Source organism: Bufo bufo, chromosome 7, assembly GCF_905171765.1.
Source record: "Bufo bufo chromosome 7, aBufBuf1.1, whole genome shotgun sequence".
NCBI classification, from domain to species: domain Eukaryota; kingdom Metazoa; phylum Chordata; class Amphibia; order Anura; family Bufonidae; genus Bufo; species Bufo bufo.
The window spans coordinates 127,437,928-127,460,591 of NC_053395.1; the positions used below are offsets into that span (position 1 = coordinate 127,437,928).

Consider the following 22,664-nt stretch of genomic DNA (forward strand, 5'->3'; position numbering starts at 1 on the left):
GTACAGAGCAATTGAGAGACCCCTGTGACGAACTGCGACCGCCGCGGCCACAAAACGTCACAAAACCGTCACAGATCCCCTAGTGGTCAATCCGCAAACAGGCCTCCCAGCCACTTTCAGCACACCGACAGTCTAACTTGAGTCCGTACAGTCGATAGGCTGAAAGCGCAGGGATTGGACCGCCGATTGACCGCAAGTAAGCGTGTGAGTGACCGGACCGGAACCACACACAGGGTAGTTTAACTGCCACCACCTTGCAATTTATGGGAGCAAGGAACCCACTATCTGGATAACAGAACCGAGTAGCTTTTTTCTTCGGAGAGGCTAGGGTAAGTTTTTGCAGTGTTTGAAAGCAGGCATATGGCTAGAGAAATGACTTGGAGGTCATTTATTATATATATATACAATACAACTTCTCAATATGTGCAGTGATTAAGGAAAGTATAGTCCAATAAACAAAAAGGCAGAAAAGATGTCCGTTGGTGAAATAGTCCGTTGCAGGGATAAAGTCCAAGAAAACTTTGTCCAGAATGTAATAATCCGAATATGCCTACAGCCCACGGGTTCTCTGGCTGAGGCCCTCTTCAGGTGTTGTTAAAAGTGGAGAACTCCTTTAGCAGATTCTAGGCCCTTGTTATAAGGATCCCAGAATCAAGGCGGGGAATGGAGAGTCCGCCTGCTGGGGCAGGCTGTATTTCTGAGATGAATGCCAGTTCTGAAATATGGTATGTGCCATATCTCGGGATGTCTCCACTGTACATAATTAGCAAGCACAGATTCACATTCCCCACAAAATATAGAGTTTAGGGATACCAAATATGACTATTATAACTGGTTCTATGATGGGGTAACACCATAACTTTACCTGGGCATCTCCTAGAGTTATGTTTGTCATATGTAAATGTCCAGTGAATTCTGGGTGACACGATGACGTAATTTTTACGTTCGTAAGATGCATGGTCTCTCTTAAAAAGGGTAAAAATCCTATCTCAGATTCATGTTTCAATCTGGGAACCTTGGTGCCGGCCTGTCTGACTCCAAGCTAGCTTACAAGCCCCTTATGGCAGCGACACCAAATGGCTCCCCCCAGGTGTAGTCTTCACACCTAGCTGTGATATCTCTGCAGAAAGGGAAGTTCTTTTGTGTAGGGTCAACCTAAGGAAACCAGCTGTAATTGCGTTATCTGCTGGGCATCTATTGACTGACTTGAACAAAAGGTTCTGGGGCCTGTAGCTTCAGGGCCCTATGGAAATAAATACTGTTTAATAGACCCATTGATCAATAAGGGATAGTAATATTGATAATATTGGGAGGACAGTTCAATATTCTCGCGGATCATCCGTGACAACCCCACTCTCATGAGTGCTCACGGAAATGTTACCATGATAGATTTTGCCATGAATGGAAACCTCCTTCATCGAGTTAATAAATGCAACAATGAAATTGTGGAGCAGCTTCTGGTGCCAAAACCCTATAGACGTATGGTACTAGATCTCGCACATAACCACATACTTGGGGGGTCATTTGGGTGTTAGCAAAACACAGAAGAGGGTACTACAAAGGTTTTTCTGGCCTGGAGTGTACAAGGAAGTGGAATTATACTGCGAGTCCTGCCCCACCTGCCAGATAAGTGCCCCGACCTCACATTTCCGTAGTCCCTTGGTGCCTCTTCCCATCATTGAGGTACCTTTTGAAAAAATTGACACGGACTTGGTGGGTCCCATTGGTAAGTCAGCTAGGAGACACCAGTATGTCTTGGTTGTTTCGGACTATGCCACATGATACCCGGAAGCGGTACCCTTACGAAATATGGCATCCAAAAATATTGCCCGTGAATTATTTCTCATGTTCTCCCGCACGGGGATCACTAAAGAAATTCTCACGGACCAGGGTACCCCCTTTATGTCGAAGGTCATGAAAGAGTTGTGCAAGTTGTTCAAAATCACACAGATACATACTTCGGTGTATCACCCACAGACAGATGGATTGGTCGAGAGTTTAAGTTAAGTTACTATATGGCGTCACCCGAGGGGTTTACTCAATGTAGCTAAAGAAACCTGGGAGGCTGAGGCTTCTCCCTATAAGAGCGTCATCGAACATGTGGCTGACATGCAAGACAGGATAGCGACTGTGATACCCATTGTTAAAGAACATCTGCAAAGAGCTGAGGAGGCTCAAAGCAGAATCTATAACAGGTCTGCCAAGGTATGGGGCTTTAATCCCGGGGACAGGCTCCTGATTCTAGTTCCCACTGTAGAAAGTAAGTTTCTAGCAAAGTGGCAGGGTCCCTACGAGGTTGTGGAAATAGTGGGCGAGGTGAACTATAAGGTGATCTAATACCAACAAGGACAGGTGCACTCTGCGATCTTCCTAAGCCCTCAAACTGATGTTAACATTGAGAGGTTAGCAAACATGTCCTATCAGGAGGACATGTCTGAGCCCGAGCACCGCGCCAAGGTTTCTCAAGTAGCTCGGGTCCTAACACTCACCTACCTGAGCCGTATGGGCAATACCAGGGGCCAGTGGGTGAATTACAGGAGTGTGAGGACCAACTCACAGACAACTCACCAGTTAACTCCAGCATCTACCATGCTAGCAATGGGAGGAGGGAGGTGTCTGCGAGTCCCACTCAAGACTGGCTGGTATTGCCCAGGTTTCACAGGTGCACCAAAATGTAGCCTGTGGATGGAAAACAGGCACATTTAAATTGGAGTTTATACACCTCCATATACAAGCAAACTAACAAGAATAGCGTGGTGTTAAACAGGCAGGAAGTGCTCAAACCCATATGCAGTGGCCCGTTGCTAATGGCAATCCCCAGCAAAAATGCATACAGTGGAGGATGCCCGCAGAGGACCACAAGTACCACAATAAACTATAAGGTGCACCAACCAGGAAGAAGACCATACCAGATTTACCACGTAAATCTGATCAAGCCATGGAAAGATCGGCAGTCATTGGTGGCCGCACAGACCATGATTAAGAAGGTGTCACCACCAATTCCTCCGGTAAAAATTAGTGAGGCACTGTCAGTACCCCATAAACAAGAAGTAAAGGAGTTTCTACTAAAAAATAGAGGAAGGTTTTCTGACCTAGCAGGCCTGATAAAACATTGAGAACTGAGCCCCACAGTAAGGTGAATCTAAAGCCAGGGGCGGACTGAGAAGCCTCAGGGCCCCCGGGCAAAATAAATCAAGGGCCCTCTTACAGGCTCCACCCATGTTCTGCTGCAAGCCCCACCCACATGTACAGGACCAGGCCCCTCCTGAGTCCTATCCTATACAGGTAAGTATTACGATTCGCGACTAGGGTGGCCACTTGCTTCACCCCAAAAAGGAGGACATTCTAGGCCACATCCTCAACCTGATAAACGATGCCCCTCTCCCAGTAAGTGTCCATCAAAAGAAAAAAAAATCAGTCTTGAGATATTTCTTGGCCCAGTCTTGACGTTTCAGCTTGTGTGTCTTGTTCAGTGGTGGTTGTCTTTCAGCCTTTCTTACCTTGGCCATGTCTCTGAGTATTACACACCTTGTGCTTTTGGGCACTCCAGTGATGTTGCAGCTCTGAAATATGGCCAAACTGGTGGCAAGTGGCATCTTGGCAGCTGCACGCTTGACTTTTCTCAGTTCATGGGCAGTTATTTTGCTCCTTGGTTTTTCCACACGCTTCTTGCGACCCTGTTGACTATTTTGAATAAAACGCTTGATTGTTCGATGATCACGCTTCAGAAGCTTTGCAATTTTAAGAGTGCTGCATCCCTCTGCAAGATATCTCACTATTTTTGACTTTTCTGAGCCTGTCAAGTCCTTCTTTTGACCCATTTTGCCAAAGGAAAGGAAGTTGCCTAATAATTATGCACACCTAATATAGGGTGTTGATGTCATTAGACCACACCCCTTCTCATTACAGAAATGCACATCACCTAATATGCTTAATTGGTAGTAGGCTTTCGAGCCTATACAGCTTGGAGTAAGACAACATGCATAAAGAGGATGATGTGGTCAAAATACTCATTTGCCTAATAATTCTGTACGCAGTGTAATTACTGTGAAGGGCCTTCAATATTTATTAACCCCTTTCAGCAGTCCCCCATTCACAGTATTTATTAACCCCTTTCAGCAGTCCCCCATTCACAGTATTTATTAACCCCTTTCAGCAGTCCCCCATTCACAGTATTTATTAACCCCTTTCAGCAGTCCCCCATTCACAGTATTTATTAACCCCTTTCAGCAGTCCCCCATTCACAGTATTTATTAACCCCTTTCAGCAGTCCCCCATTCACAGTATTTATTAACCACTTCAGCAGTCCCCCGTTCACAGTATTTATTAACCCCTTCAGCAGTTCCCCCTTCACTGAAGAGAGGACTAGTGAAAGGGGTTAATAAATACTGTGAATGGGGGACTGCTGAAACGGGTTAATAACTACTGTGAAGGGCCTTCAGTAGTTATTAACCCCTTTTAACAGTCCTTCATTCACACTGGTATTTATCAGACTTTTTTATAACTTATTTTTCTCCCCTTTTCACCCCGGCCCTGCCACAGCCCACAGCAACAGCAGCGCCGCCAGCCCAGCACAGTCTTTCAATTTCTTTCAGACCAGACATGGCTGAGACGTAAAGCTGCCTAGGCTACCACTTAACCAAAAACCACTACCTCAGCGAACTCTGTGCCCACGCTCCTCAGAGTTCCCTTCCTTCTCCCGCGAATCCCACAGCGCCAATGAGTACACGAACAGCGCTGCGGTGTGCAGGGGTGTAACTAGAAGTGACTGGGCCCCACAGCAAATATTTGTAAGGGCCCCCCCAGCGCACTTCGCACCTCCCTCCTCCTGTGTAAACCCCACTCCTTTGGCACAGTGTAGCGGTATATTGTATATTGTGGGCACAGTGTAGCGGTATACTGTATATTGTGTGGCACAGTGTATGCTATATGTGTATAACATAAACATATTTCATATGAAAACTTACAATTACTTGGCTTGGCCCTTGGGGATCTCGGACGCCACTTCAACACTTTGCCCGGGGGCTCGGTGGAGCTGATGTTGTGCTTTATCCTAATGAGAAAGATTTCATAATAAGGATTTGGAGAAGGGGCAGAGGGATAGCAGAGCAGGGAGAGGCTGGTGCTGCTACTAGGGGGTCATACCATGGGAGAGTAATAAAGCCCACCATAATGCCCCCAGTAGAAATAATTCTCCTTATAATGTGACAGTGCAAAAATACCCCCTTGTAATGCCCCCAGTTGAGCTAATGTCCCCATAGTGCCCCCATAATGTCCCAGTATAAAATACCCCTATATAGTGCCCCCAGTAAATTCCCCCATAGTGCTCATCTCCCCCCTTCCTGCTAGTGCCCCCATAATGTACCAGTATAAAATGCCCCATATATAGTGCCCCAGTAGATGCTCAGTGTCCGGCCTCTGATAGGCTGCTGGCCTAGTGTCCCCCATAATGCCCCCCAATAATGTGCCAGTATCAAGTGCCTCTCTCTTCCCCCCCCCACATGTCCCAGTATCATAGTGCCATCTCCCCCCCCCCCCCAATGTGCCAGTATCAAGTGACAAACCCCCCCTCCCACGTGCCAGTATCAAGTGCCTCTCTCCTCCCCCCCCCATGTCCCAGTATCATAGTGCCATCTCCCCCCCAAAAAAAAAAATGCCAGTATCAAGTGCCTCTCTCCCCCCCCATGTGCCAGTATCAGGTGCCAACCCCTCTCCCCCCCCCATGTGCCAGTATCAGGTGCCAACCCCCCTCCCCCCATGTGCCAGTATCAGGTGCCAACCCCCTCCCCCCATGTGCTAGTATCAAGTGCCTCCCGCTCCCCCCATGGCAGTAACAGTCGGGTATTAAAAAAATAATATAAACACTTATACTTACCTCCATGTCAGCGATGCGATGCAGCCTCTTCCTGTGTCCCGCCCTGTATGTCCATATATGGAGTCAGTGCTTGTATTTCAGAAAAGTTTCTGCTGGAATTCGAACCTACGACCTTCTGTATCAGAGGCAAAGCACTTAACCATACAGCCATAAGAGCAGCCTTGCCAATGACTGAAAAAATATGAGACAAGTGTACATCTATTCACATGACAGCTGCCCCAACACACCCAGCACTGCTATATCTCTATATGACAGATGTCCCAGCACACTCAGCTCTGCTATATCTCTATATATGATAGCTGCCCCAGCACAACCAGCTCTGCTACATCTAATACACATGACAGCTGCACCAGCACACTCAGCTCTACTATATCTCTATATATGACAGCTGCCCCAGCACACCCAGCTCTGCTACATCTATATATCTCTAAGTATTGCTATACAGAAGATAGATATATAGAGATTTAGCAAAGCTGAGTGTGCTGGGGCAGCTGTCATGTGTATAGATGTAGCAGAGCTGGGTGTGTTTGGGCAGCTGTCATGTGTATAGATGTAGCAGAGCTGGGTTTGCTGGGGCAGCTGTCATATATAGAGATATAGTAGAGCTGAGTGTGCTGGTGCAGCTGTCATGTGTATTAGATGTAGCAGAGCTGGGTGTGCTGGGGAAGCTATCATATATAGAGATATAGCAGAGCTGAGTGTGCTGGGACAGCTGTCATATAGAGATATAGCAGTGCTGGGTGTGTTGGGGCAGCTGTCATTGGCAAGGCAGTCTTTATGGCTGTGTGGGTAAATGCTTTGCCTCTGATACATGAAGGTTGTGGGTTCGAATCCCAGACACATCGGGAGACTTCAGGAGACAGTAAGATTAAGATCACATTAGCGAGGGGGCTGTGAACATTAAGACAAGAATCGATCATATTTAACTAACTTGAAAATAAACTGTCACACACGCTGCCGGGCCCCTTGTAGTTACGCCACTGGCGGTGTGTGTGTGATGTCAGTGCGGTGCAGAAGGAACACAGTGACGACTGTGGGGCCTGGATGTGGCCGGGCCCTCGGACCACGTCCGAAGTGCCCGACAGCTCAGTCCGCCCCTGTCTAAAGCCCTACAGGATATCAGAAGCACACAGAAAAGCGGTGTCCTCTAAGGTCAGGCGCATGCTTGAGTTAGGGGTCATTGAGGAGTCTACCAGTGAGTGGTCAAGCCCTATTGTCTTAATCCCAAAGCCCAATGGGACTTGGAAATTTTGGAAGCTAAATGAGGTGTCAAAATTTTATGCGTACCACATGCCCAGAGTAGATGAACTAATTGAGAGGCTTGGGAAAGCAAGGTATATCACGACCCTGGACCTTACAAAAGGGTATTGACAGATAGCATTATCAGATGATGCAAAAGAAAAGACGGCATTCTCCACTCCAGAGGGGCTGTTTCAGTACACAGTGATGCCGTTCGGGTTACATGGAGCCCCTGCTACATTTCAGAGGTTGATGGATGTAGAGGGAAGTCAGGTGGGCGTATGTTTATGGATATATATATGTATCTGCCCCTTCTTTGATATGTGTATATATGTATGTATATGGGCCCCTTTATATGGCCAATAGGGATATATATTTCCTGTATGGCCGTGTATATATTGGCCCTGTATGGCAAGTGGGGACATATGTATGTCCCCTGTATGTGATGCCCCAGGTATATTCGAGTGTGTGTGTGTATATATAGATATGTGTGTATGTATTTGCACGCATGTCTATGTATATACACTTATGTCAGCATGACAGTATGTATGTGGGCTTATTGCTGCCCATTCATGCCCCCGGTTTTGCATGTATGTATGTGTATATGTTTATAGATGTGCCCCTAGCATCTGTGGAGATATATATATATATATATATATATATATATATATATATATATTTATATATGTATATATGTAGAGGGAAGTGTATTGAATATTCCCTAGATTCAATTCCCTATCAACTCTTATCAACAGTTCATCCCCCATGTTTAGAGAAAGATTTGTGCTAATAGCCTGTAGGATAACAGCTGATTAGTATCTAGTCCTCTTTTGTTCAGGCCCTAAACAGTAGGATGGTCTAATTTGCTGGTTACCTCAGAACAAAGAGATTGCAGACTCTCTGGTACCGTTTGTCAGGGGGCTTTCTAACCAGAGACATCATGAACCAGTTTCCACAGCTCTGTCCCATGGCTAAACTCCATCCCCTACTTCCAGCATTTTGGGACTAGGGGGGAGGACTCTTGGGATTGGAGCATAAAGAGAGGGACACTTGGTAGAGGGGACAGAAGTGGAGTGCATGCAGCCTCATGGATGAGGGAGAGCCATTCCCAGGAAAATGAGCAAGCGAGGATCTCTCCTGGGATGAGCGTAACTCCCTAGAGACTAGCACTGGCTAAGTATCATTAAACCCTAACTACCCTATCCCACCAACGAATACCTACCCTATACCTGTAGCCCCCACGAACATATATACCCCTATTCCCTATACCACCAACGATTTAACTCTATACCAACCCTTACCTGTGGCCCCTACCTACCCCAATCACCCCTGTTCCCTGATATACCCTTATCCCTGTCACCTGTACCCCTGTTCTGCACCCCTACCCTTAAGCCCTGGACCACCAATCCCCCACCCTAACACTATAGGAGCATCTCCGCTCCCTATTCTGGGTTAATCCCTGCAACCCTGTGTCTGTGGCTTGCATTTACCCTTGCAGCGCCACTGTAAACCCTCATTCTTAGGGATAGTTTTTAGTCCAGGTTAGGTGGGCTGCTAATGTGTGTGTATGTAAGTGTACTGTAGTTGGTTTGTGGGTGGAATTTGGGATTGTGTAGTGTAGTTTAGTACTGTATATTTAGTGCTGTATTGTTAGTACTGTATTGTTAGTGCATTGCGTGCGTTGTGTACTGTAGGTTAATAAATACTGTGTGTTATTTGTACCTACTGTGTAATGTGTTGTTATTAGCGGTAGCTAGCTCAGTTAGGCGCTTGCAGCTAGCTTAGTGATTAGTGTAAGGCAAGGTTATTGTATTATTCCTTATTTAAGGTATAAATAGGCGGAGTCATCACTAGACAATTCCTCCTATTTGAGAATATTAATTATTGATATTTGCATAAATATTGGTAATTAATATTCCCCCTTTACAATGGACCTAATCTTGAAGCCACATCGTGACTATGCTGCCGATTACATGGATGACGTGGTCATTTTTTTATCTGATTGGAGAAGTCACCTCTAGAAGGTACAGGTCGTTATAGAGTCCATTAGTGATGCTGGCCTAACCATAAACCCTGAGAAATGTGCAGTGGGTCTAGAGGAAGCAAAATATCTGGGCTACATTATTGGTAAAGGGTTGGTTAAACCCCAGATCAATAAAGTAGAGGCGATACAAGACTGGCCTAGGCCTTTAACAAAAAAACAAGTCAGGGCCTTCCTTGGCATACCAGGGTACTACCGCCGGTTCATACCGAATTTTGCCTCGATGGCAGCACCATTGACTGACTTAACGAAAGACCCTAAGTCAGTAATGGTGAAGTGGACCCCAGAGGCAGAAAAGGCCTTTCAAAGCCTAAAGTCCACTTTCTGTCAACAGCCAGTGCTCATTTCCCCGGATTTCGGAAAAGAGTTTCTGGTCCAGACTGATGCATCTGAGACAGGCTTAGGAGCGGTCCTGTCACAGGTGATAAATGGGGAGGAGCACCTAGTGATGTACCTAAGTAGGAATTTGACCCCGGCAGAGAAAGATTATTCCATAGTGGAACAAGAGTGTCTGGCCATTAAATGGGCTCTGGAGTCACTTAAATATTACCTGCTGGGTAGGAAATTTCTGTTGGTAACAGATCACGCTCCTTTAACTTGGATGAAACAAAACAGGGAGAAAAACGCAAGAGTGACCAGGTGGTTTCTCTCCCTGCAAAATTTTAATATTAAGGTTGGACATAGGACGGGGAAATTATAGGGGAACGCAGATGCTTTGTCCAGGATACACTGTTTGCTAAAAATATCCAGACCTCAGATCTGGAGTAGAGGGGGGGGGGATATGTGGTAAGGTGAACAGAAAAGTGTATGGTAAAGTCCTGAAAGGGGTGTATATCCCACCCAGCTTCCTCAACTGGGTGAGGTAAATAAAATCCAGAAGGTTAAAATGGTCTCAGCAACGTGTAGGTTGCTGAGACAGTTTGGTTAAGTTTATGGGCTGGATTTAATTGGACTGGGAGAAGGTAGGCTTGGTAGAGGGACCTCCCCAGTCCACCCAATTCTGGGGCAGGTTTTCCCCTAGCTTGAGGGATCCCCAGCTGAAGCCAGCTGGGATCGTTAAGGGGAAATAAAGCACAGTCCAGGCTGTCAGTCTGGGGAGAGTAATGCCTGGAGAAAGTCTGGGAAACTGGCTGCCCTGCTGGCTAGAGAAGCCGAATTCTCTGTGTGACCTGTGTTCAATAGGTGAGCTAGGATCTTCACTGCATTAGCCAGAGCCCAGACGGGCAGGTGTTTATTTTTGGTTTGGTTTATGTTTTGTGGTGCTGGACCTTCACCTTACCCAGTGAATTATAACTGTGGTTGCCTGTATTGCCGGAGTGTGATAAATAAAGCAACGTTTGGACTTTAACCCTGTGGTCTGCAAGAGAATCTGTCATCGCCACCCTGCCTGAGAGTGTAACCCCTTACAATATCATAATTATAGTGGATTTGATTAGACCTATAAGAGGCCATATTGCTATATGTATGTATTTTAAAGATGGCCGAAAGAAGTTCATGGAAAGGTCACTGTTAATAAGATTTCTTCTCATGGATGTACCAGTCTGAAAAGATTAATAATTTCATTCCATAGTGAATACCAGACTTGATCAATTATATTGCTACCCCATTATCCGAGATTTGTTATAGTTTGTGCAGAGCACAAACTATGGGATAGGGGATTATAGGGGATTCGCTTCTTTTATTAACGTTATTGAGTTTTTATATCTAAAAATTGTGGTCGAGATGGATTGTATTATTTTCTTCTGTCTGAGAGGTACTGTGAATATGCTGGTATTTGTGTTGGTGCCATCTAGTGGTGAAGTTTGGGTACTGCATATCACTTTGTATCATTGCAGATTATTGAGTTTCACATTGATTAATCTTTGATTGTATTTAAAATTACACTGCGTGCAGAATTATTAGGCAAATGAGTATTTTGACCACATCATCCTCTTTATGCATGTTGTCTTACTCCAAGCTGTATAGGCTCGAAAGCCTACTACCAATTAAGCATATTAGGTGATGTGCATCTCTGTAATGAGAAGGGGTGTGGTCTAATGACATCAACACCCTATATTAGGTGTGCATAATTATTAGGCAACTTCCTTTCCTTTGGCAAAATGGGTCAAAAGAAGGACTTGACAGGCTCAGAAAAGTCAAAAATAGTGAGATATCTTGCAGAGGGATGCAGCACTCTTAAAATTGCAAAGCTTCTGAAGCGTGATCATGGACTGATGAAATGAGAGTGAGTCTTGATGGGCCAGATGGATGGGCCCGTGGCTGGATTAGTAAAGGGCAGAGAGCTCCAGTCCGACTCAGACGCCAGCAAGGTGGAGGTGGAGTACTGGTTTGGGCTGGTTGTTGATGGTGAACAGATCAAAACACTGACAGAATCCATGGATGGCAGGCTTTTGAGTGTCCTTGCAAAGAAAGGTGGCTATATTGGTCACTGATTTGTTTTTGTTTTGTTTTTGAATGGCAGAAATGTATATTTGTGAATGTTGAGATGTTATATTGGTTTCACTGGTAAAAATAAATAATTGAAATGGGTATATATTTGTTTTTTGTTAAGTTGCCTAATAATTATGCACAGTAATAGTCACCTGCACACACAGATATTCCCCTAAAATAGCTAAAACTAAAAACAAACTAAAAACTACTTCCAAAAATATTCAGCTTTGATATTAATGAGTTTTTTGGGTTCATTGAGAACATGGTTGTTGTTCAATAATAAAATTAATCCTCAAAAATACAACTTGCCTAATAATTCTGCACTCCCTGTATTGTATAATAAATCATTTATATTTTTGCATAAACGCTTGTACCTTGTTTTACTGATTGCACAATATTATTAAATAACCGATCAAACTCTTTTTGAGGTGTTATAAATGTCCACCTCGCGGATTAATAATCATTTGAGATCGTGTTAATTTATTAGTTATTTAATAATAATCCAAAACACCTTGCTATAAATCTAAAATATACCTTTTAATAATCATTTAAAAATATCCTCAAACCGGGCTCAGATCTCAAGGATCAGGACAACAAATACATATACAATATACACCAGGTATGCTTTTTATCTCAGAACCAAAGATACTAAATGGTTTCTCACGGTTAGCTGAAATAACACAATATCCTTTCATAACAGGTAGGATGGGGATTAATCCACAGATGTTGAGCAGGAACTTGGGTGTTGAACAGGAACTTGTAGGTAGAACAATCAGTGATAATACACGATTAATATCTTTAGTACATCGATGGATGAAAAACCTAAAATTTCCCTGTATGTCCCTTACTTATCTAAGCCCAGTGACACCCCTTGAAGGTAGGGGTTCCCTGTCCTCGTACCTAATCTAATATCCCCTATAATCCCCTATCCTATAATGAATGACAAAAGCTGAGTACATTAAGCATACAAAAAGCAGACAAACAGAATGACAAACAACATAAATTCCCGACGCTGCATTTCCCCAGTCGGTATAGATCATGACCAGTTCGTCAGGGGAAAGATGATACTCAACCATCAGTCTCCCAGTGGAGACTATCATTCAATGCCCCTCAATCGAGACCCTCTAGGAGAAAAAAAGCCAGGATGCAGGCTTAAGATGTCAGGTGTCTCAATGCCAGTTCAAAAACTGGCGCCTTAAAAACTGTCCTCCCATATCTAGCCCCTCCCACTTTCACACCCACACTATCTACTCCTCAAACATTTCACCTTCCACTACTCCACTTAATAATACTGCCTACCCGCAGTTAATCTTGTGCAAATTAATGTTAGGCCAAGTTTTATAATAAGAAAATACCTGTGATTGTAAGTTTACTGGGGTAATTTACATCACATCCGCCCTGGGACGCCGACACTTTGCGTCACTTCGGTCTGGTGGAATGCATATGCATTCCGAAATGGCGTGCTATCAATGCTCTTACAATCACAGGTATTTTTGCACTACACCAGTCCTGCAAGGTGAGCGAATGTGAGGTCACGGGGGTCAGTTAGCAGACTGAGGGTTACTCTTGGTACTCACAATTTGTAGAAGACCCTGGGCAGGCGTACAGCAGTGATGGAGAGGCTGGCACATGGATCATCTGGGGCACTCTCTGTATATAGGGACCAGGCCGGGTGGTAGGTTAGGTGCCCTGGGTGTTAGAAGTTTAGTGTGCCGGTGGCAAGATCCCTTATAGTTCGTGACGCCAGTGCCGGTAACGGTGGCACACCGATTTGTTGTAGGAATAATTGAGGTACACACAGTTCTCCTTTTTTACTGAACAGTTCAACTATTTACAGGCTTCAGATAAAGTTCCATATGCAGGATAATGGTATCAGGCAGGCTTGACATAAATGGCACGTAAAATCCTAGCAAGATAACTCAGAGGGAATAAACTCAAAGATCAGGCTTTACTTTCTGCAGGATCCTGTCTGGCTTTCTCCAAGGCCCGGATGCCTAATAGCTGGCTTTATCCTTGGGAGGGAACCTTCCTCTGGAATGAATCCACTTGCTGCAAATAACCTTCTGCCTTTCAGCTTTCTACTTTGCTGGTTAAAATTAGCACTGCTCTGTACTTTGTAAGATGCAGGATAACTTCAGGAGGGAACCTCTTCTCCTGGGGGCAAGCTAGGAGCCTGGGCTATCTAGCTGCATGTTAGAAGCTGGACCTCAGCTCCTGCCTGGCTGAAGTGAATCTTGGCTTCTAAAACACACACCCTCTCTGGACTAGACCTGTCTATATATACTAGGGGGTTCCCTAGCTCCCTCTACTGCCCAGGAGGAGGAACTACACCCCTAACAGGCCTGGTACACAGGAAATAACATGAAATTATACATTACAATGCAATATAAAATACCATAACCATGTTCCACAGGAGGTGGAGAATAACGTGACCCAATTGACCCTTGAGTAGTGCCCACCTTTACGTAGTGGGACACTACATACCCCGCTACTTTGAGGTTGCCCGACCTCGGCACAACATAGGGGGCCCGCCCAGCTGGACACTGTGACCTGAAAGACAAAAATGCAAAGCAGGCATATACAACAATCAATACATTTGCAAGGAAAATGTCAGGGAGCTCCGCTGGCAAAGGAACAAGTGCGGTGAAAAGGGGCGTCGTTCTCTTCACAGGATAATACAGGGAACAGGGGCGCTGACCTGGTACAGCGTATCAGGAATAACCAGGATAGTCCATAATAATAAAATACAATAGTCCCATAAAATAGCATCTCAGAGGCCCACATGGATTGTGGTCATCTCTGGGCACAGTTCTTGAATTAAGATTGCACATAAAAGTCACAGCACAGAACTCTACATTTCAGGGATACTTTCCCCTGGCAAGTCCTGGTAGTTAAAGGTAGTGCTGTAATATCCCCGCTCAACCTGAAAAGGAGGTTAAAAGGGTAAGGTGCAAAACAGCAGGCACAACTTGGAATGGCACTTAAAGCAGGCAGGATGTCCTGAAAAACAACATGGCAGAAGAGCAATTGGTATTTTCAGTGGCCTTTCAACTATCACTGGGTCGTGGGTAAACTGGCAGCAGCTCATTGTGCCAAAACATAGGACTCCTGTCCTGAAACACTTAATATTCACTGTAAGGGTCCCTCAGCAATCATGGCCTAGCAGACCTACGCACAGGTATGTGTCCAGTTCGTCCCGATCATCAGAAGTGGTGCAACCTGGTTCCGCTCTGAGTTTTGGCTTGGGACATAGGCTGGCACTTGGCTGGGCCCACAAAATAGTATTAACAGGCAACTGAAGAACAAATGGGCCTGTCAATTGCACAGGCTCCGCAAGCCTGGGGGTGAATGATGTAGATGGCTCCATAGGTCTGGGTGTCGCCGGCTTTTCGCGACGGACCCGACTCCTGGCATAACAAAGTTTCTCCGCTGGCGCGGTCGTGGGGGTCGCCGAACTGGTGGAGACGCATTGGTGCTCGTATACCGTCTTCGCGAGTTCCTCAAAGTAGATCTTCTTGGCGGTAGTCTTACGTATTGCAGCGGCGCGTTTCTCGGCCATCAGCAAAGTCCATTGCACAGTAGGCTTGACAAATCCACCACGCGAGCCAAGGCACGGCTCGGGCTGCGACCGCGGTGGGAAGCAAGGTGGCCTCTCCGGTCCCGGAGTATAGGCGGGTGGTGCTTCTCCCTCTCCAATCATTTCAGGCTCTGGGGTCTTGTTCGCAGGTAAGGCCATTCCGGCAGGAGACTCTCCACTCTGCAACATGCCCGATCCTTCTACTGCACACATCTGGGCGGCACATAGGACTTTGCACAGGACCTCCCACTGCTCCGGTAGGCCGCCCCCTAGGTACTCCAACATGGGGGAGGCGGAGTCCATATTGGCATATATGCAAATAAAATTCTGAGGCGGTGGCGCGAAGATACAGTCCTTCCCACTCTTTCAGTAGAAGGCGCCAAATTCTTCCCGCCAACAAAACACAGCGATGGCGCAGCAATAATTCCAGTCAGCTTAGGAGGCCATCTTTAAGCATAAGGCTGTCAATTCACTGACAGAAAGCGGTGGCTCCAAAAAGCAGCAAACAGTCCACAATATACCATTTTCACACCGCGATTGTCCACAGTTCTTTGGCCCCAAAATTTTCAAATAAACAGATAGGGCATTTATCACTTAATAGGCAATTATGGCACACAGTTCAGATTCCATTATGGCAAAGGAATATTCGTATCCTGTTCGTGACGCCAAAATATGCAGTACGCCAGTCCTGCAGGGTGAGCGAATGTGAGGTCACGGGGGTCAGTTAGCAGACCGAGGGTTACTCTTGGGACTCACAATTTGTAGAAGACCCTGGGCAGGCGTACAGCAGTGATGGAGAGGCTGGCACATGGATCCTCTGGGGCACTCTCTGTATATAGGGACCAGGCCGGGTGGTAGGTGAGGTGCCCTGGGTGTTGGAAGTTTAGTGTGTCGGTGGCAAGATCCCTTATAGTTCGTGATGCCAGTGCCGGTTACGGCACACCGATTTGTTGTAGGAATAATTGAGGTACACACAGTTGTAGTGAACCAGAACTCCTTTTTTACTGAACAGTTCAACTATTTACAGGCTTCAGATAAAGTTCCATATGCAGGATAATGGTATCAGGCAGGCTTGACATAAATGGCAGGTAAAATCCTAGCAAGATAACTCAGAGGGAATAAACTCACAGATCAGGCTGTACTTTCTGCAGAATCCTGTCTGGCTTTCTCCAAGGCCCGGATGCCTAATAGCTGGCTTTATCCTTGGGAGGGAACCTTCCTCTGGTATGGATCCACTTGCTGCAAATAACCTTCTGCCTATCAGCTTTCTACTTTGCTGGTTAAAATTAGCACTGCTCTGTACTTTGTAAGATGCAGGATAACTTCAGGAGGGAACCTCTTCTCTTGGGGGCAAGCTAGGAGCATGGGCTATCTAGCTGCATGTTAGAAGCTGGACCTCAGCTCCTGCCTGGCTGAAGTGAATCTTGGCTTCTAAAACACACCCCCTCTCTGGACTAGACCTGTCTATATATACTAGGGGGTTCCCTAGCTACGTCTACTGCCTAGGAGGAGGAACTACACCCCTAACAGGCCTGGTACACAGGAAATAACATGAAATTATACATTACAATGCAATATAAAATACCATAACCATGTTTCACAGGAGGTGGAGAACATCGTGACCCAATTGACCCTTGAGTAGTGCCCACCTTTACGTAGTGGGACACTACATTTTCTTATTATAAACTTGGCCTAACATTAATTTGCATAAGATTAAAGAGAGTCATCAAAAGAACAAGGACAAGAAGATCAAACTTGTTTGAATGAAAGACCGTATAATATAGGTTGTCTGGCATATCAGAAATGAATTATCAGAAATTATACACACAATTACACCCACAGTAACCTACGCCAAATGGCGTAACATAGATTCCTGGAGCCATTGAGTATATGTGAAGTAGAGTGCATCCAAATAAACAGCAAAATTCACTGGACAATCAGGCCAATAACATCACACATAGCATAAATTAATAGGTCACACTATGCCCACCTATGTATATACTATTATCGATATCTGTGAAGGACCCCCCTGATGGATTTTATTAATGGATTGACCTAGAGCCACTTTCTGGTGCTGTCTTGGCGGTATTTTTGATCCGGATAGTGCGCAGAGATTGTCTGCTGCTTTGGAGAATCAGCCGCTGCTACTAGATGGCTGCTGGTCGGCTTTAAATGCGTGCGTGCTGGAAGTCTTCCGGACGCCGCGCATGCGCAGAGCCACTGTCCATGTGGAAAAATGTATGTGGGGGAAACTACCCAAAAAATCTGTGATAGAGTGTGTCAACACAAGTCTAACATCAGACGAGGTAATCTGTTAGGGCTCATGCACACGACCGTATGGCTTTTTCAGTGTTTTGCGGTCCAGTTTTTACGGATCCGTTGTTCTGTTTTTTGTTTCCGTTGTGTTTCCGTTTCCTTTCCGTTTTTCCGTTCCGTTTTTCTGTATGCCATATACAGTATACAGTAATTACATAGAAAAAATTGGGCTGGGCATAACATTTTCAATAGATGGTTCAGCAAAAACGGAATGGATACGGAAGACATACGGATGCATTTCCGTATGTGTTCCGTTTTTTTTGCGGACCCATTGACTTGAATGGAGCCAAGCACCGTGATTTGCGGACAAGAATAGGACATGTTCTATCTTTTCACGGTACGGAAATACTGAAACGGAATGCACACGGAGACACTTCAGTATTTTTTGCTGAACCATTGAAATGAATGGTTCAGTATATGTTCCGCATACTGAACGCAAAAAACGTCCAGTATACTGAACGCAAAATACTGTCGTGTGCATGAGCCCTTACTCCCATTACCAGCCCAATTCGCAGCCGCAGGACACAATTTTTCCCAGTTGAAATACCAAGTCATAGAACAGGTGACACCACATAGGAGGGGAGGAGACAGGGTAAAACTACTCAGAAAAAGGGAGGCCTTCTGGATTCATACGTTGGATACCCTAGAACCAAAAGGTCTCAATAGGGAATATGAGATTCTGGGTTTCACATGAACATTATTCAGCTATCTGTCTAGATCTTACTACAACCAGATACATATAGTGATCTCTGGGTCCCTATAGGAGTCTGTCTGAAATTGATAATTGTAAATCATATGGTAGAACCGTTATACATTTTACTATCCAGATTATACTTTTTCCATAAACACATCTCAATGATTATCTTCTTTTTTCACAGATTCCATAGTATATGTCACCCTTTTTCACCTTGGTACGTATATAGAAAATTCGGTTTACTGGGTGGGTATAATTGTAATCATAAAATTAGTAATATTACCATATATCTTCATGTATACTAACGGGTCCATATTGACTATTTATCCCCTTTGAATTACTAACTGTCTGAATTACTACTTGTTCCCTCCATTAACTATCTTAGTTTTAGTGAATTTCTGTCTCTCCTAATACCAGATTTTGTTAATTTATCCTGAGGCTCCATATCGCTACCTTATTCCTGATATCCTATATTATTCAATGTCATGTCACGTCTGTATATGTACAATTTGCGCCACTATAGGTGAAAGTAAATTCTATGTCAGGCATAATTACATCACAGTATATACAAAAATTATAGCAGTATTTCAGATTGTGCCAACTCCCTTATTAATATGCTAATCATGTCACCTACGTATGTGATGCTGCCGATCCTACACTCAGAACGAGGCGTGTACCCAGCTCTAGCTCCAAAGAGAGGCTTGGAGCGCGGAACAGTGGTTCTGCGCATGCGCGGTGTCCGGAAGACTTCCGGCACGCGCGCATTTGAAGCCGACCAGCAGACATCCAGTAGCAGCGGCTGATTCTCCAAAGCAGCAGACAATCTCTGCGCACTATCCGGATCAAAAATACAGCCAAGACAGCACCAGAAAGTGGCTCTAGGTAAATCCATTAATAAAATCCATCAGGGGGGTCCTTCAAAGATATCGATAATAGTATATACATAGGTGGGCATAGTGTGACCTATTAATTTATGTGTGATGTTATTGGCCTGATTGTCCAGTGAATTTTGCTGTTTATTTGGATGCACTCTACTTCACATATACTCAATGGCTCCAGGAATCTATGTTACACCATTTGACGTAGGTTACTGTGGGTGTAATTGTGTGTATAATTTCTGATAATTCATTTCTGATATGCCAGACAACCTATATTATACGGTCTTTCATTCAAACAAGTTTGATCTTCTTGTTCTTGTTCTTTTGATGACTCTCTTTAGATAATTATAGAAATATATATGTTTTGTCATATAGTTTCAGTCTTATATTCCCCTGTGTGACATCACAGATACAGATTTACTTTACTTTTGACTTTACTTTTGACTTTATTTTGACATTTACATTATGAGATATGTCTTTGCCTTGACTTTTTGAGTGTAGAGATAAGTCTGAATGCCTCTAATCACAGAATTCCGGGATGGAATACACCCGAAGCAATCTTGGTCATGAAATTACAACTATGCATTATTAAGTTCTGTGTGAAACCACTTATCATGTAATCTATTCACCTAGATATAATTTGTAACTTTGTTTTTTGTTCTTTGTTTCTCTGTATATTATAGTCTGATGAAGGCCTATGTTTATGGCCGAAACGTCACGTGTAAAATTGCCGCAATTCCAATTAAAAAAATCATTCCTTTTTGCACCGCATATTGCTGGAGTTTTCTATTGTTTGTTTGCACAGATTGGTGACGGCTGCAACTTCCCTGTATAACATCAGTGAGTGCCATGCTACGGGTGAGAGGAGATACAAAAGGTCCCCAGAGCAAAACGTAGCAGAAGTTAAAATAAACCCCAACCTGGGTGTTTGAAAAGCAGCCAAGCAGGTACCCTCCGTCTACAGGTCTAACTACCGTCCCCAAATATTACAATAGGGGTCCCCCGGGATACAGGCACTGGAATAACAGGCCCAGACAACAGAAGGAAGGTAGGCCTGAACCCTCTACTTCACCTAGAAGTCGATCTCCCACTTCTAGTAAGGGTACACCACAAAACCATACTGTGTGCAAATCAAATTATCGGTTTGATCAGTTAGCAGATCAAGTGGCTAAATTAACTGAAATAGTAAATAAGATGTCCCAGGTGTCCATGGAAAAACAACCTGAGCCTTTTTTAGGGGCGGCTGCAGGGCCCAGATCAGCCCTATAAAGCAGGAAAGGCGGGGTCAGAGCTCAGGCCAACGCAAGGCTACCGAGCTGGTTGTAGAAGAATCTAATATGATTTCTAATCCTATATTGCCTTGAAGTATTCCTGACCCTAAAATTGAGGCCAAAAAGGAGGTGTTTAAAGTGTTGTCTATCTTGCAGCCTAACCATGTAGATTCGTGCACTAATGTGTCTTCTCCAGTGAGTGATCCCATCATTTCAGCGTCAATCTGTGAGCCGCCGTCTGTAAACTGTGATATAATCCAGTTTTTACCAAAGGTGGGGGCTAATGCCGCGTGCAGTAGGAATGTCCAGGTTTCTCCAGGAGTCTCATCGCTGCAAAAGGATCAAATCCTCAAAAAGCGTCAGATGAGTGTAAATCCTAATTTCTTATGTGATTTGTTTCAGGTTGAAGGCCGATATTTTGTTGATTCTTATCTCCAAGATGAACTCATCGGCCCGATTAGGGGTTTACTTGACACGGGACCACAAGCCACTATATTGTCATAAAGTTATTTCCAACAGGTTATGGATGTGACAGCAAAGAGGCCGAAATTGAAATCGCTTGATGGCTCTTTGATAAGTGTAGGCGGAGACGCTTTGCAGGTCACAACTTCACTGAATGGAAGGATTACCGGGTGGTGAGAAGTAAAGAGGTATCAAGGTTCCAGCTGAAGGCGGAAACCCAGGATTGGTATAGTATAAACAAAAGAGTGTACTAACCTATCCTCATGTATTTTCCTCTGTAACTAATCATCTCTTAACTCACTTCTGAACCAAGAACTTGCTCTGTTCAAGAAAGAAAACTATACCAAATTGAAGATGTATGGTAGTATCACTTCTTTTATCGTAGGGTTGATAAAAAGAAAAGTGGAAAGATGTATGTGCTTATATTTGTCATAAAATATATTATAGGCGCAAGATGGCATCAAAGATTCTTGCTGTTATCTACATCGTCCTAGTCTTGGGGAAGGAGTTTCATGCTGAACCAATCGCTGTACCAGGCCCTTCTTCTGGGATCATGCTGCAGAATACCACGGGATTCATATTGACGAATAAGAGGATTCTATCCCAGAAGATCTATGTCCGTTTGGATCCACGCATCTCAGTTGAAAGACAGTTCAACGTTTCCGCGATTCAGTCTCCAGAGATAAAGATGTGGCATCAAATACACGTTGGTTATTCCCAAGAACAGATTACACAGATCCTGGAGCAGACAAGAAAAACTCTGACCAGGGAACAGTTTTCCACGAGTCAACAACCAAAGCGTTTCATTTCTGTGATTGCAGCCGCCATAATCTTTGGCGTAGTAGTTGCTGTCGTTGCCACCGGTGTATCAGCTGCTAATTCCATCTCTATTAAGACATTGGAACTTGAGATCAGTTCGCTAAAAAGGAACCTAATGACTATTCATGCAGAAATGGAAAATCAAAAACAACATTTATCGGACTTATATTCCGTTGCGAAGGACACTATCGTCACCGCCAACTTACATTCAAAGCTATTGAAACCACTCAATAAATCTTCATGGGTGTAACAAACATTTTAAACAAGAACTTACATTCATAAAGGAACCCGTATGAAAAGCTCTTTTGACATTCCAATATAATCCAATTCTATTTCAATGGATTTGATTGTAATAAAGGGGGATTTGTTGTGCTTTTTCATAAGTGTATTAAACATTTATCTAAATATCATAATTATAGTGGATTTCATTAGACCTATAAGAGGCCATATTGCTATATGTATGTATTTTAAAGCCAGACGCAGCTGGTGCTAATTACCTCTACAATTTGGTATTTATTAATGAGGCAGAAAAGCTGTAATGCTATATACCCGTATAATCAACCTTAGTTAGAAAATCAATAAGACACATGTATCGTTTTATATTGTGTAGGAAGGCGCAAGGGTCCGTCGTTGATGGAAGGTATGTGTCACCAAGGTTCCTGGCCTCGGTGAAGTAAGAGTCGGTATTTTGAAGTGTCAGTGGCAGTGTAACAGATGGTGTTGCAGAAAACTGGAAGTTATAAATAAACATCCGACTGACTTGATCCCAAACTAAGGAACATATGGGTGAGCCCTATAAAACCCCTAGAGCTCTCCCTGACTGCTATGCCCATGCAAAGATCTTTATGATAGACGATTGCATGCCCTCGTACCTAGACTGTGTGACACCTGAAAACCCTATAATAGTGAGGGGACATGACCACCGGCTCCCTGCACTTAATACGGAGGGAGTCAGGGTCACCTAGAATCAAGGTTTCTCAAGTAGCCCGGGACCCTACACACGCTACTTGAGAAACCTTGTCGTGGTGTCCGGGCTTAGACATGTTCTACACCGTAGGACAT

At 44.4% G+C, this 22,664-nt stretch overlaps 1 long non-coding RNA gene across 1 annotated transcript; it reads left to right on the plus strand.

Moving 5' to 3' along the window:
* Window positions 1-1,046: 1,046 nt before the first annotated feature.
* LOC121008609 lies at window positions 1,047-18,233 on the plus strand. Its single transcript, XR_005780607.1, has 4 exons — window positions 1,047-1,217; window positions 4,364-4,368; window positions 7,580-7,582; window positions 18,222-18,233. It is a non-coding gene; the product is annotated as an uncharacterized LOC121008609 (long non-coding RNA).
* The last annotated feature ends 4,431 nt before the right edge of the window (window positions 18,234-22,664 follow it).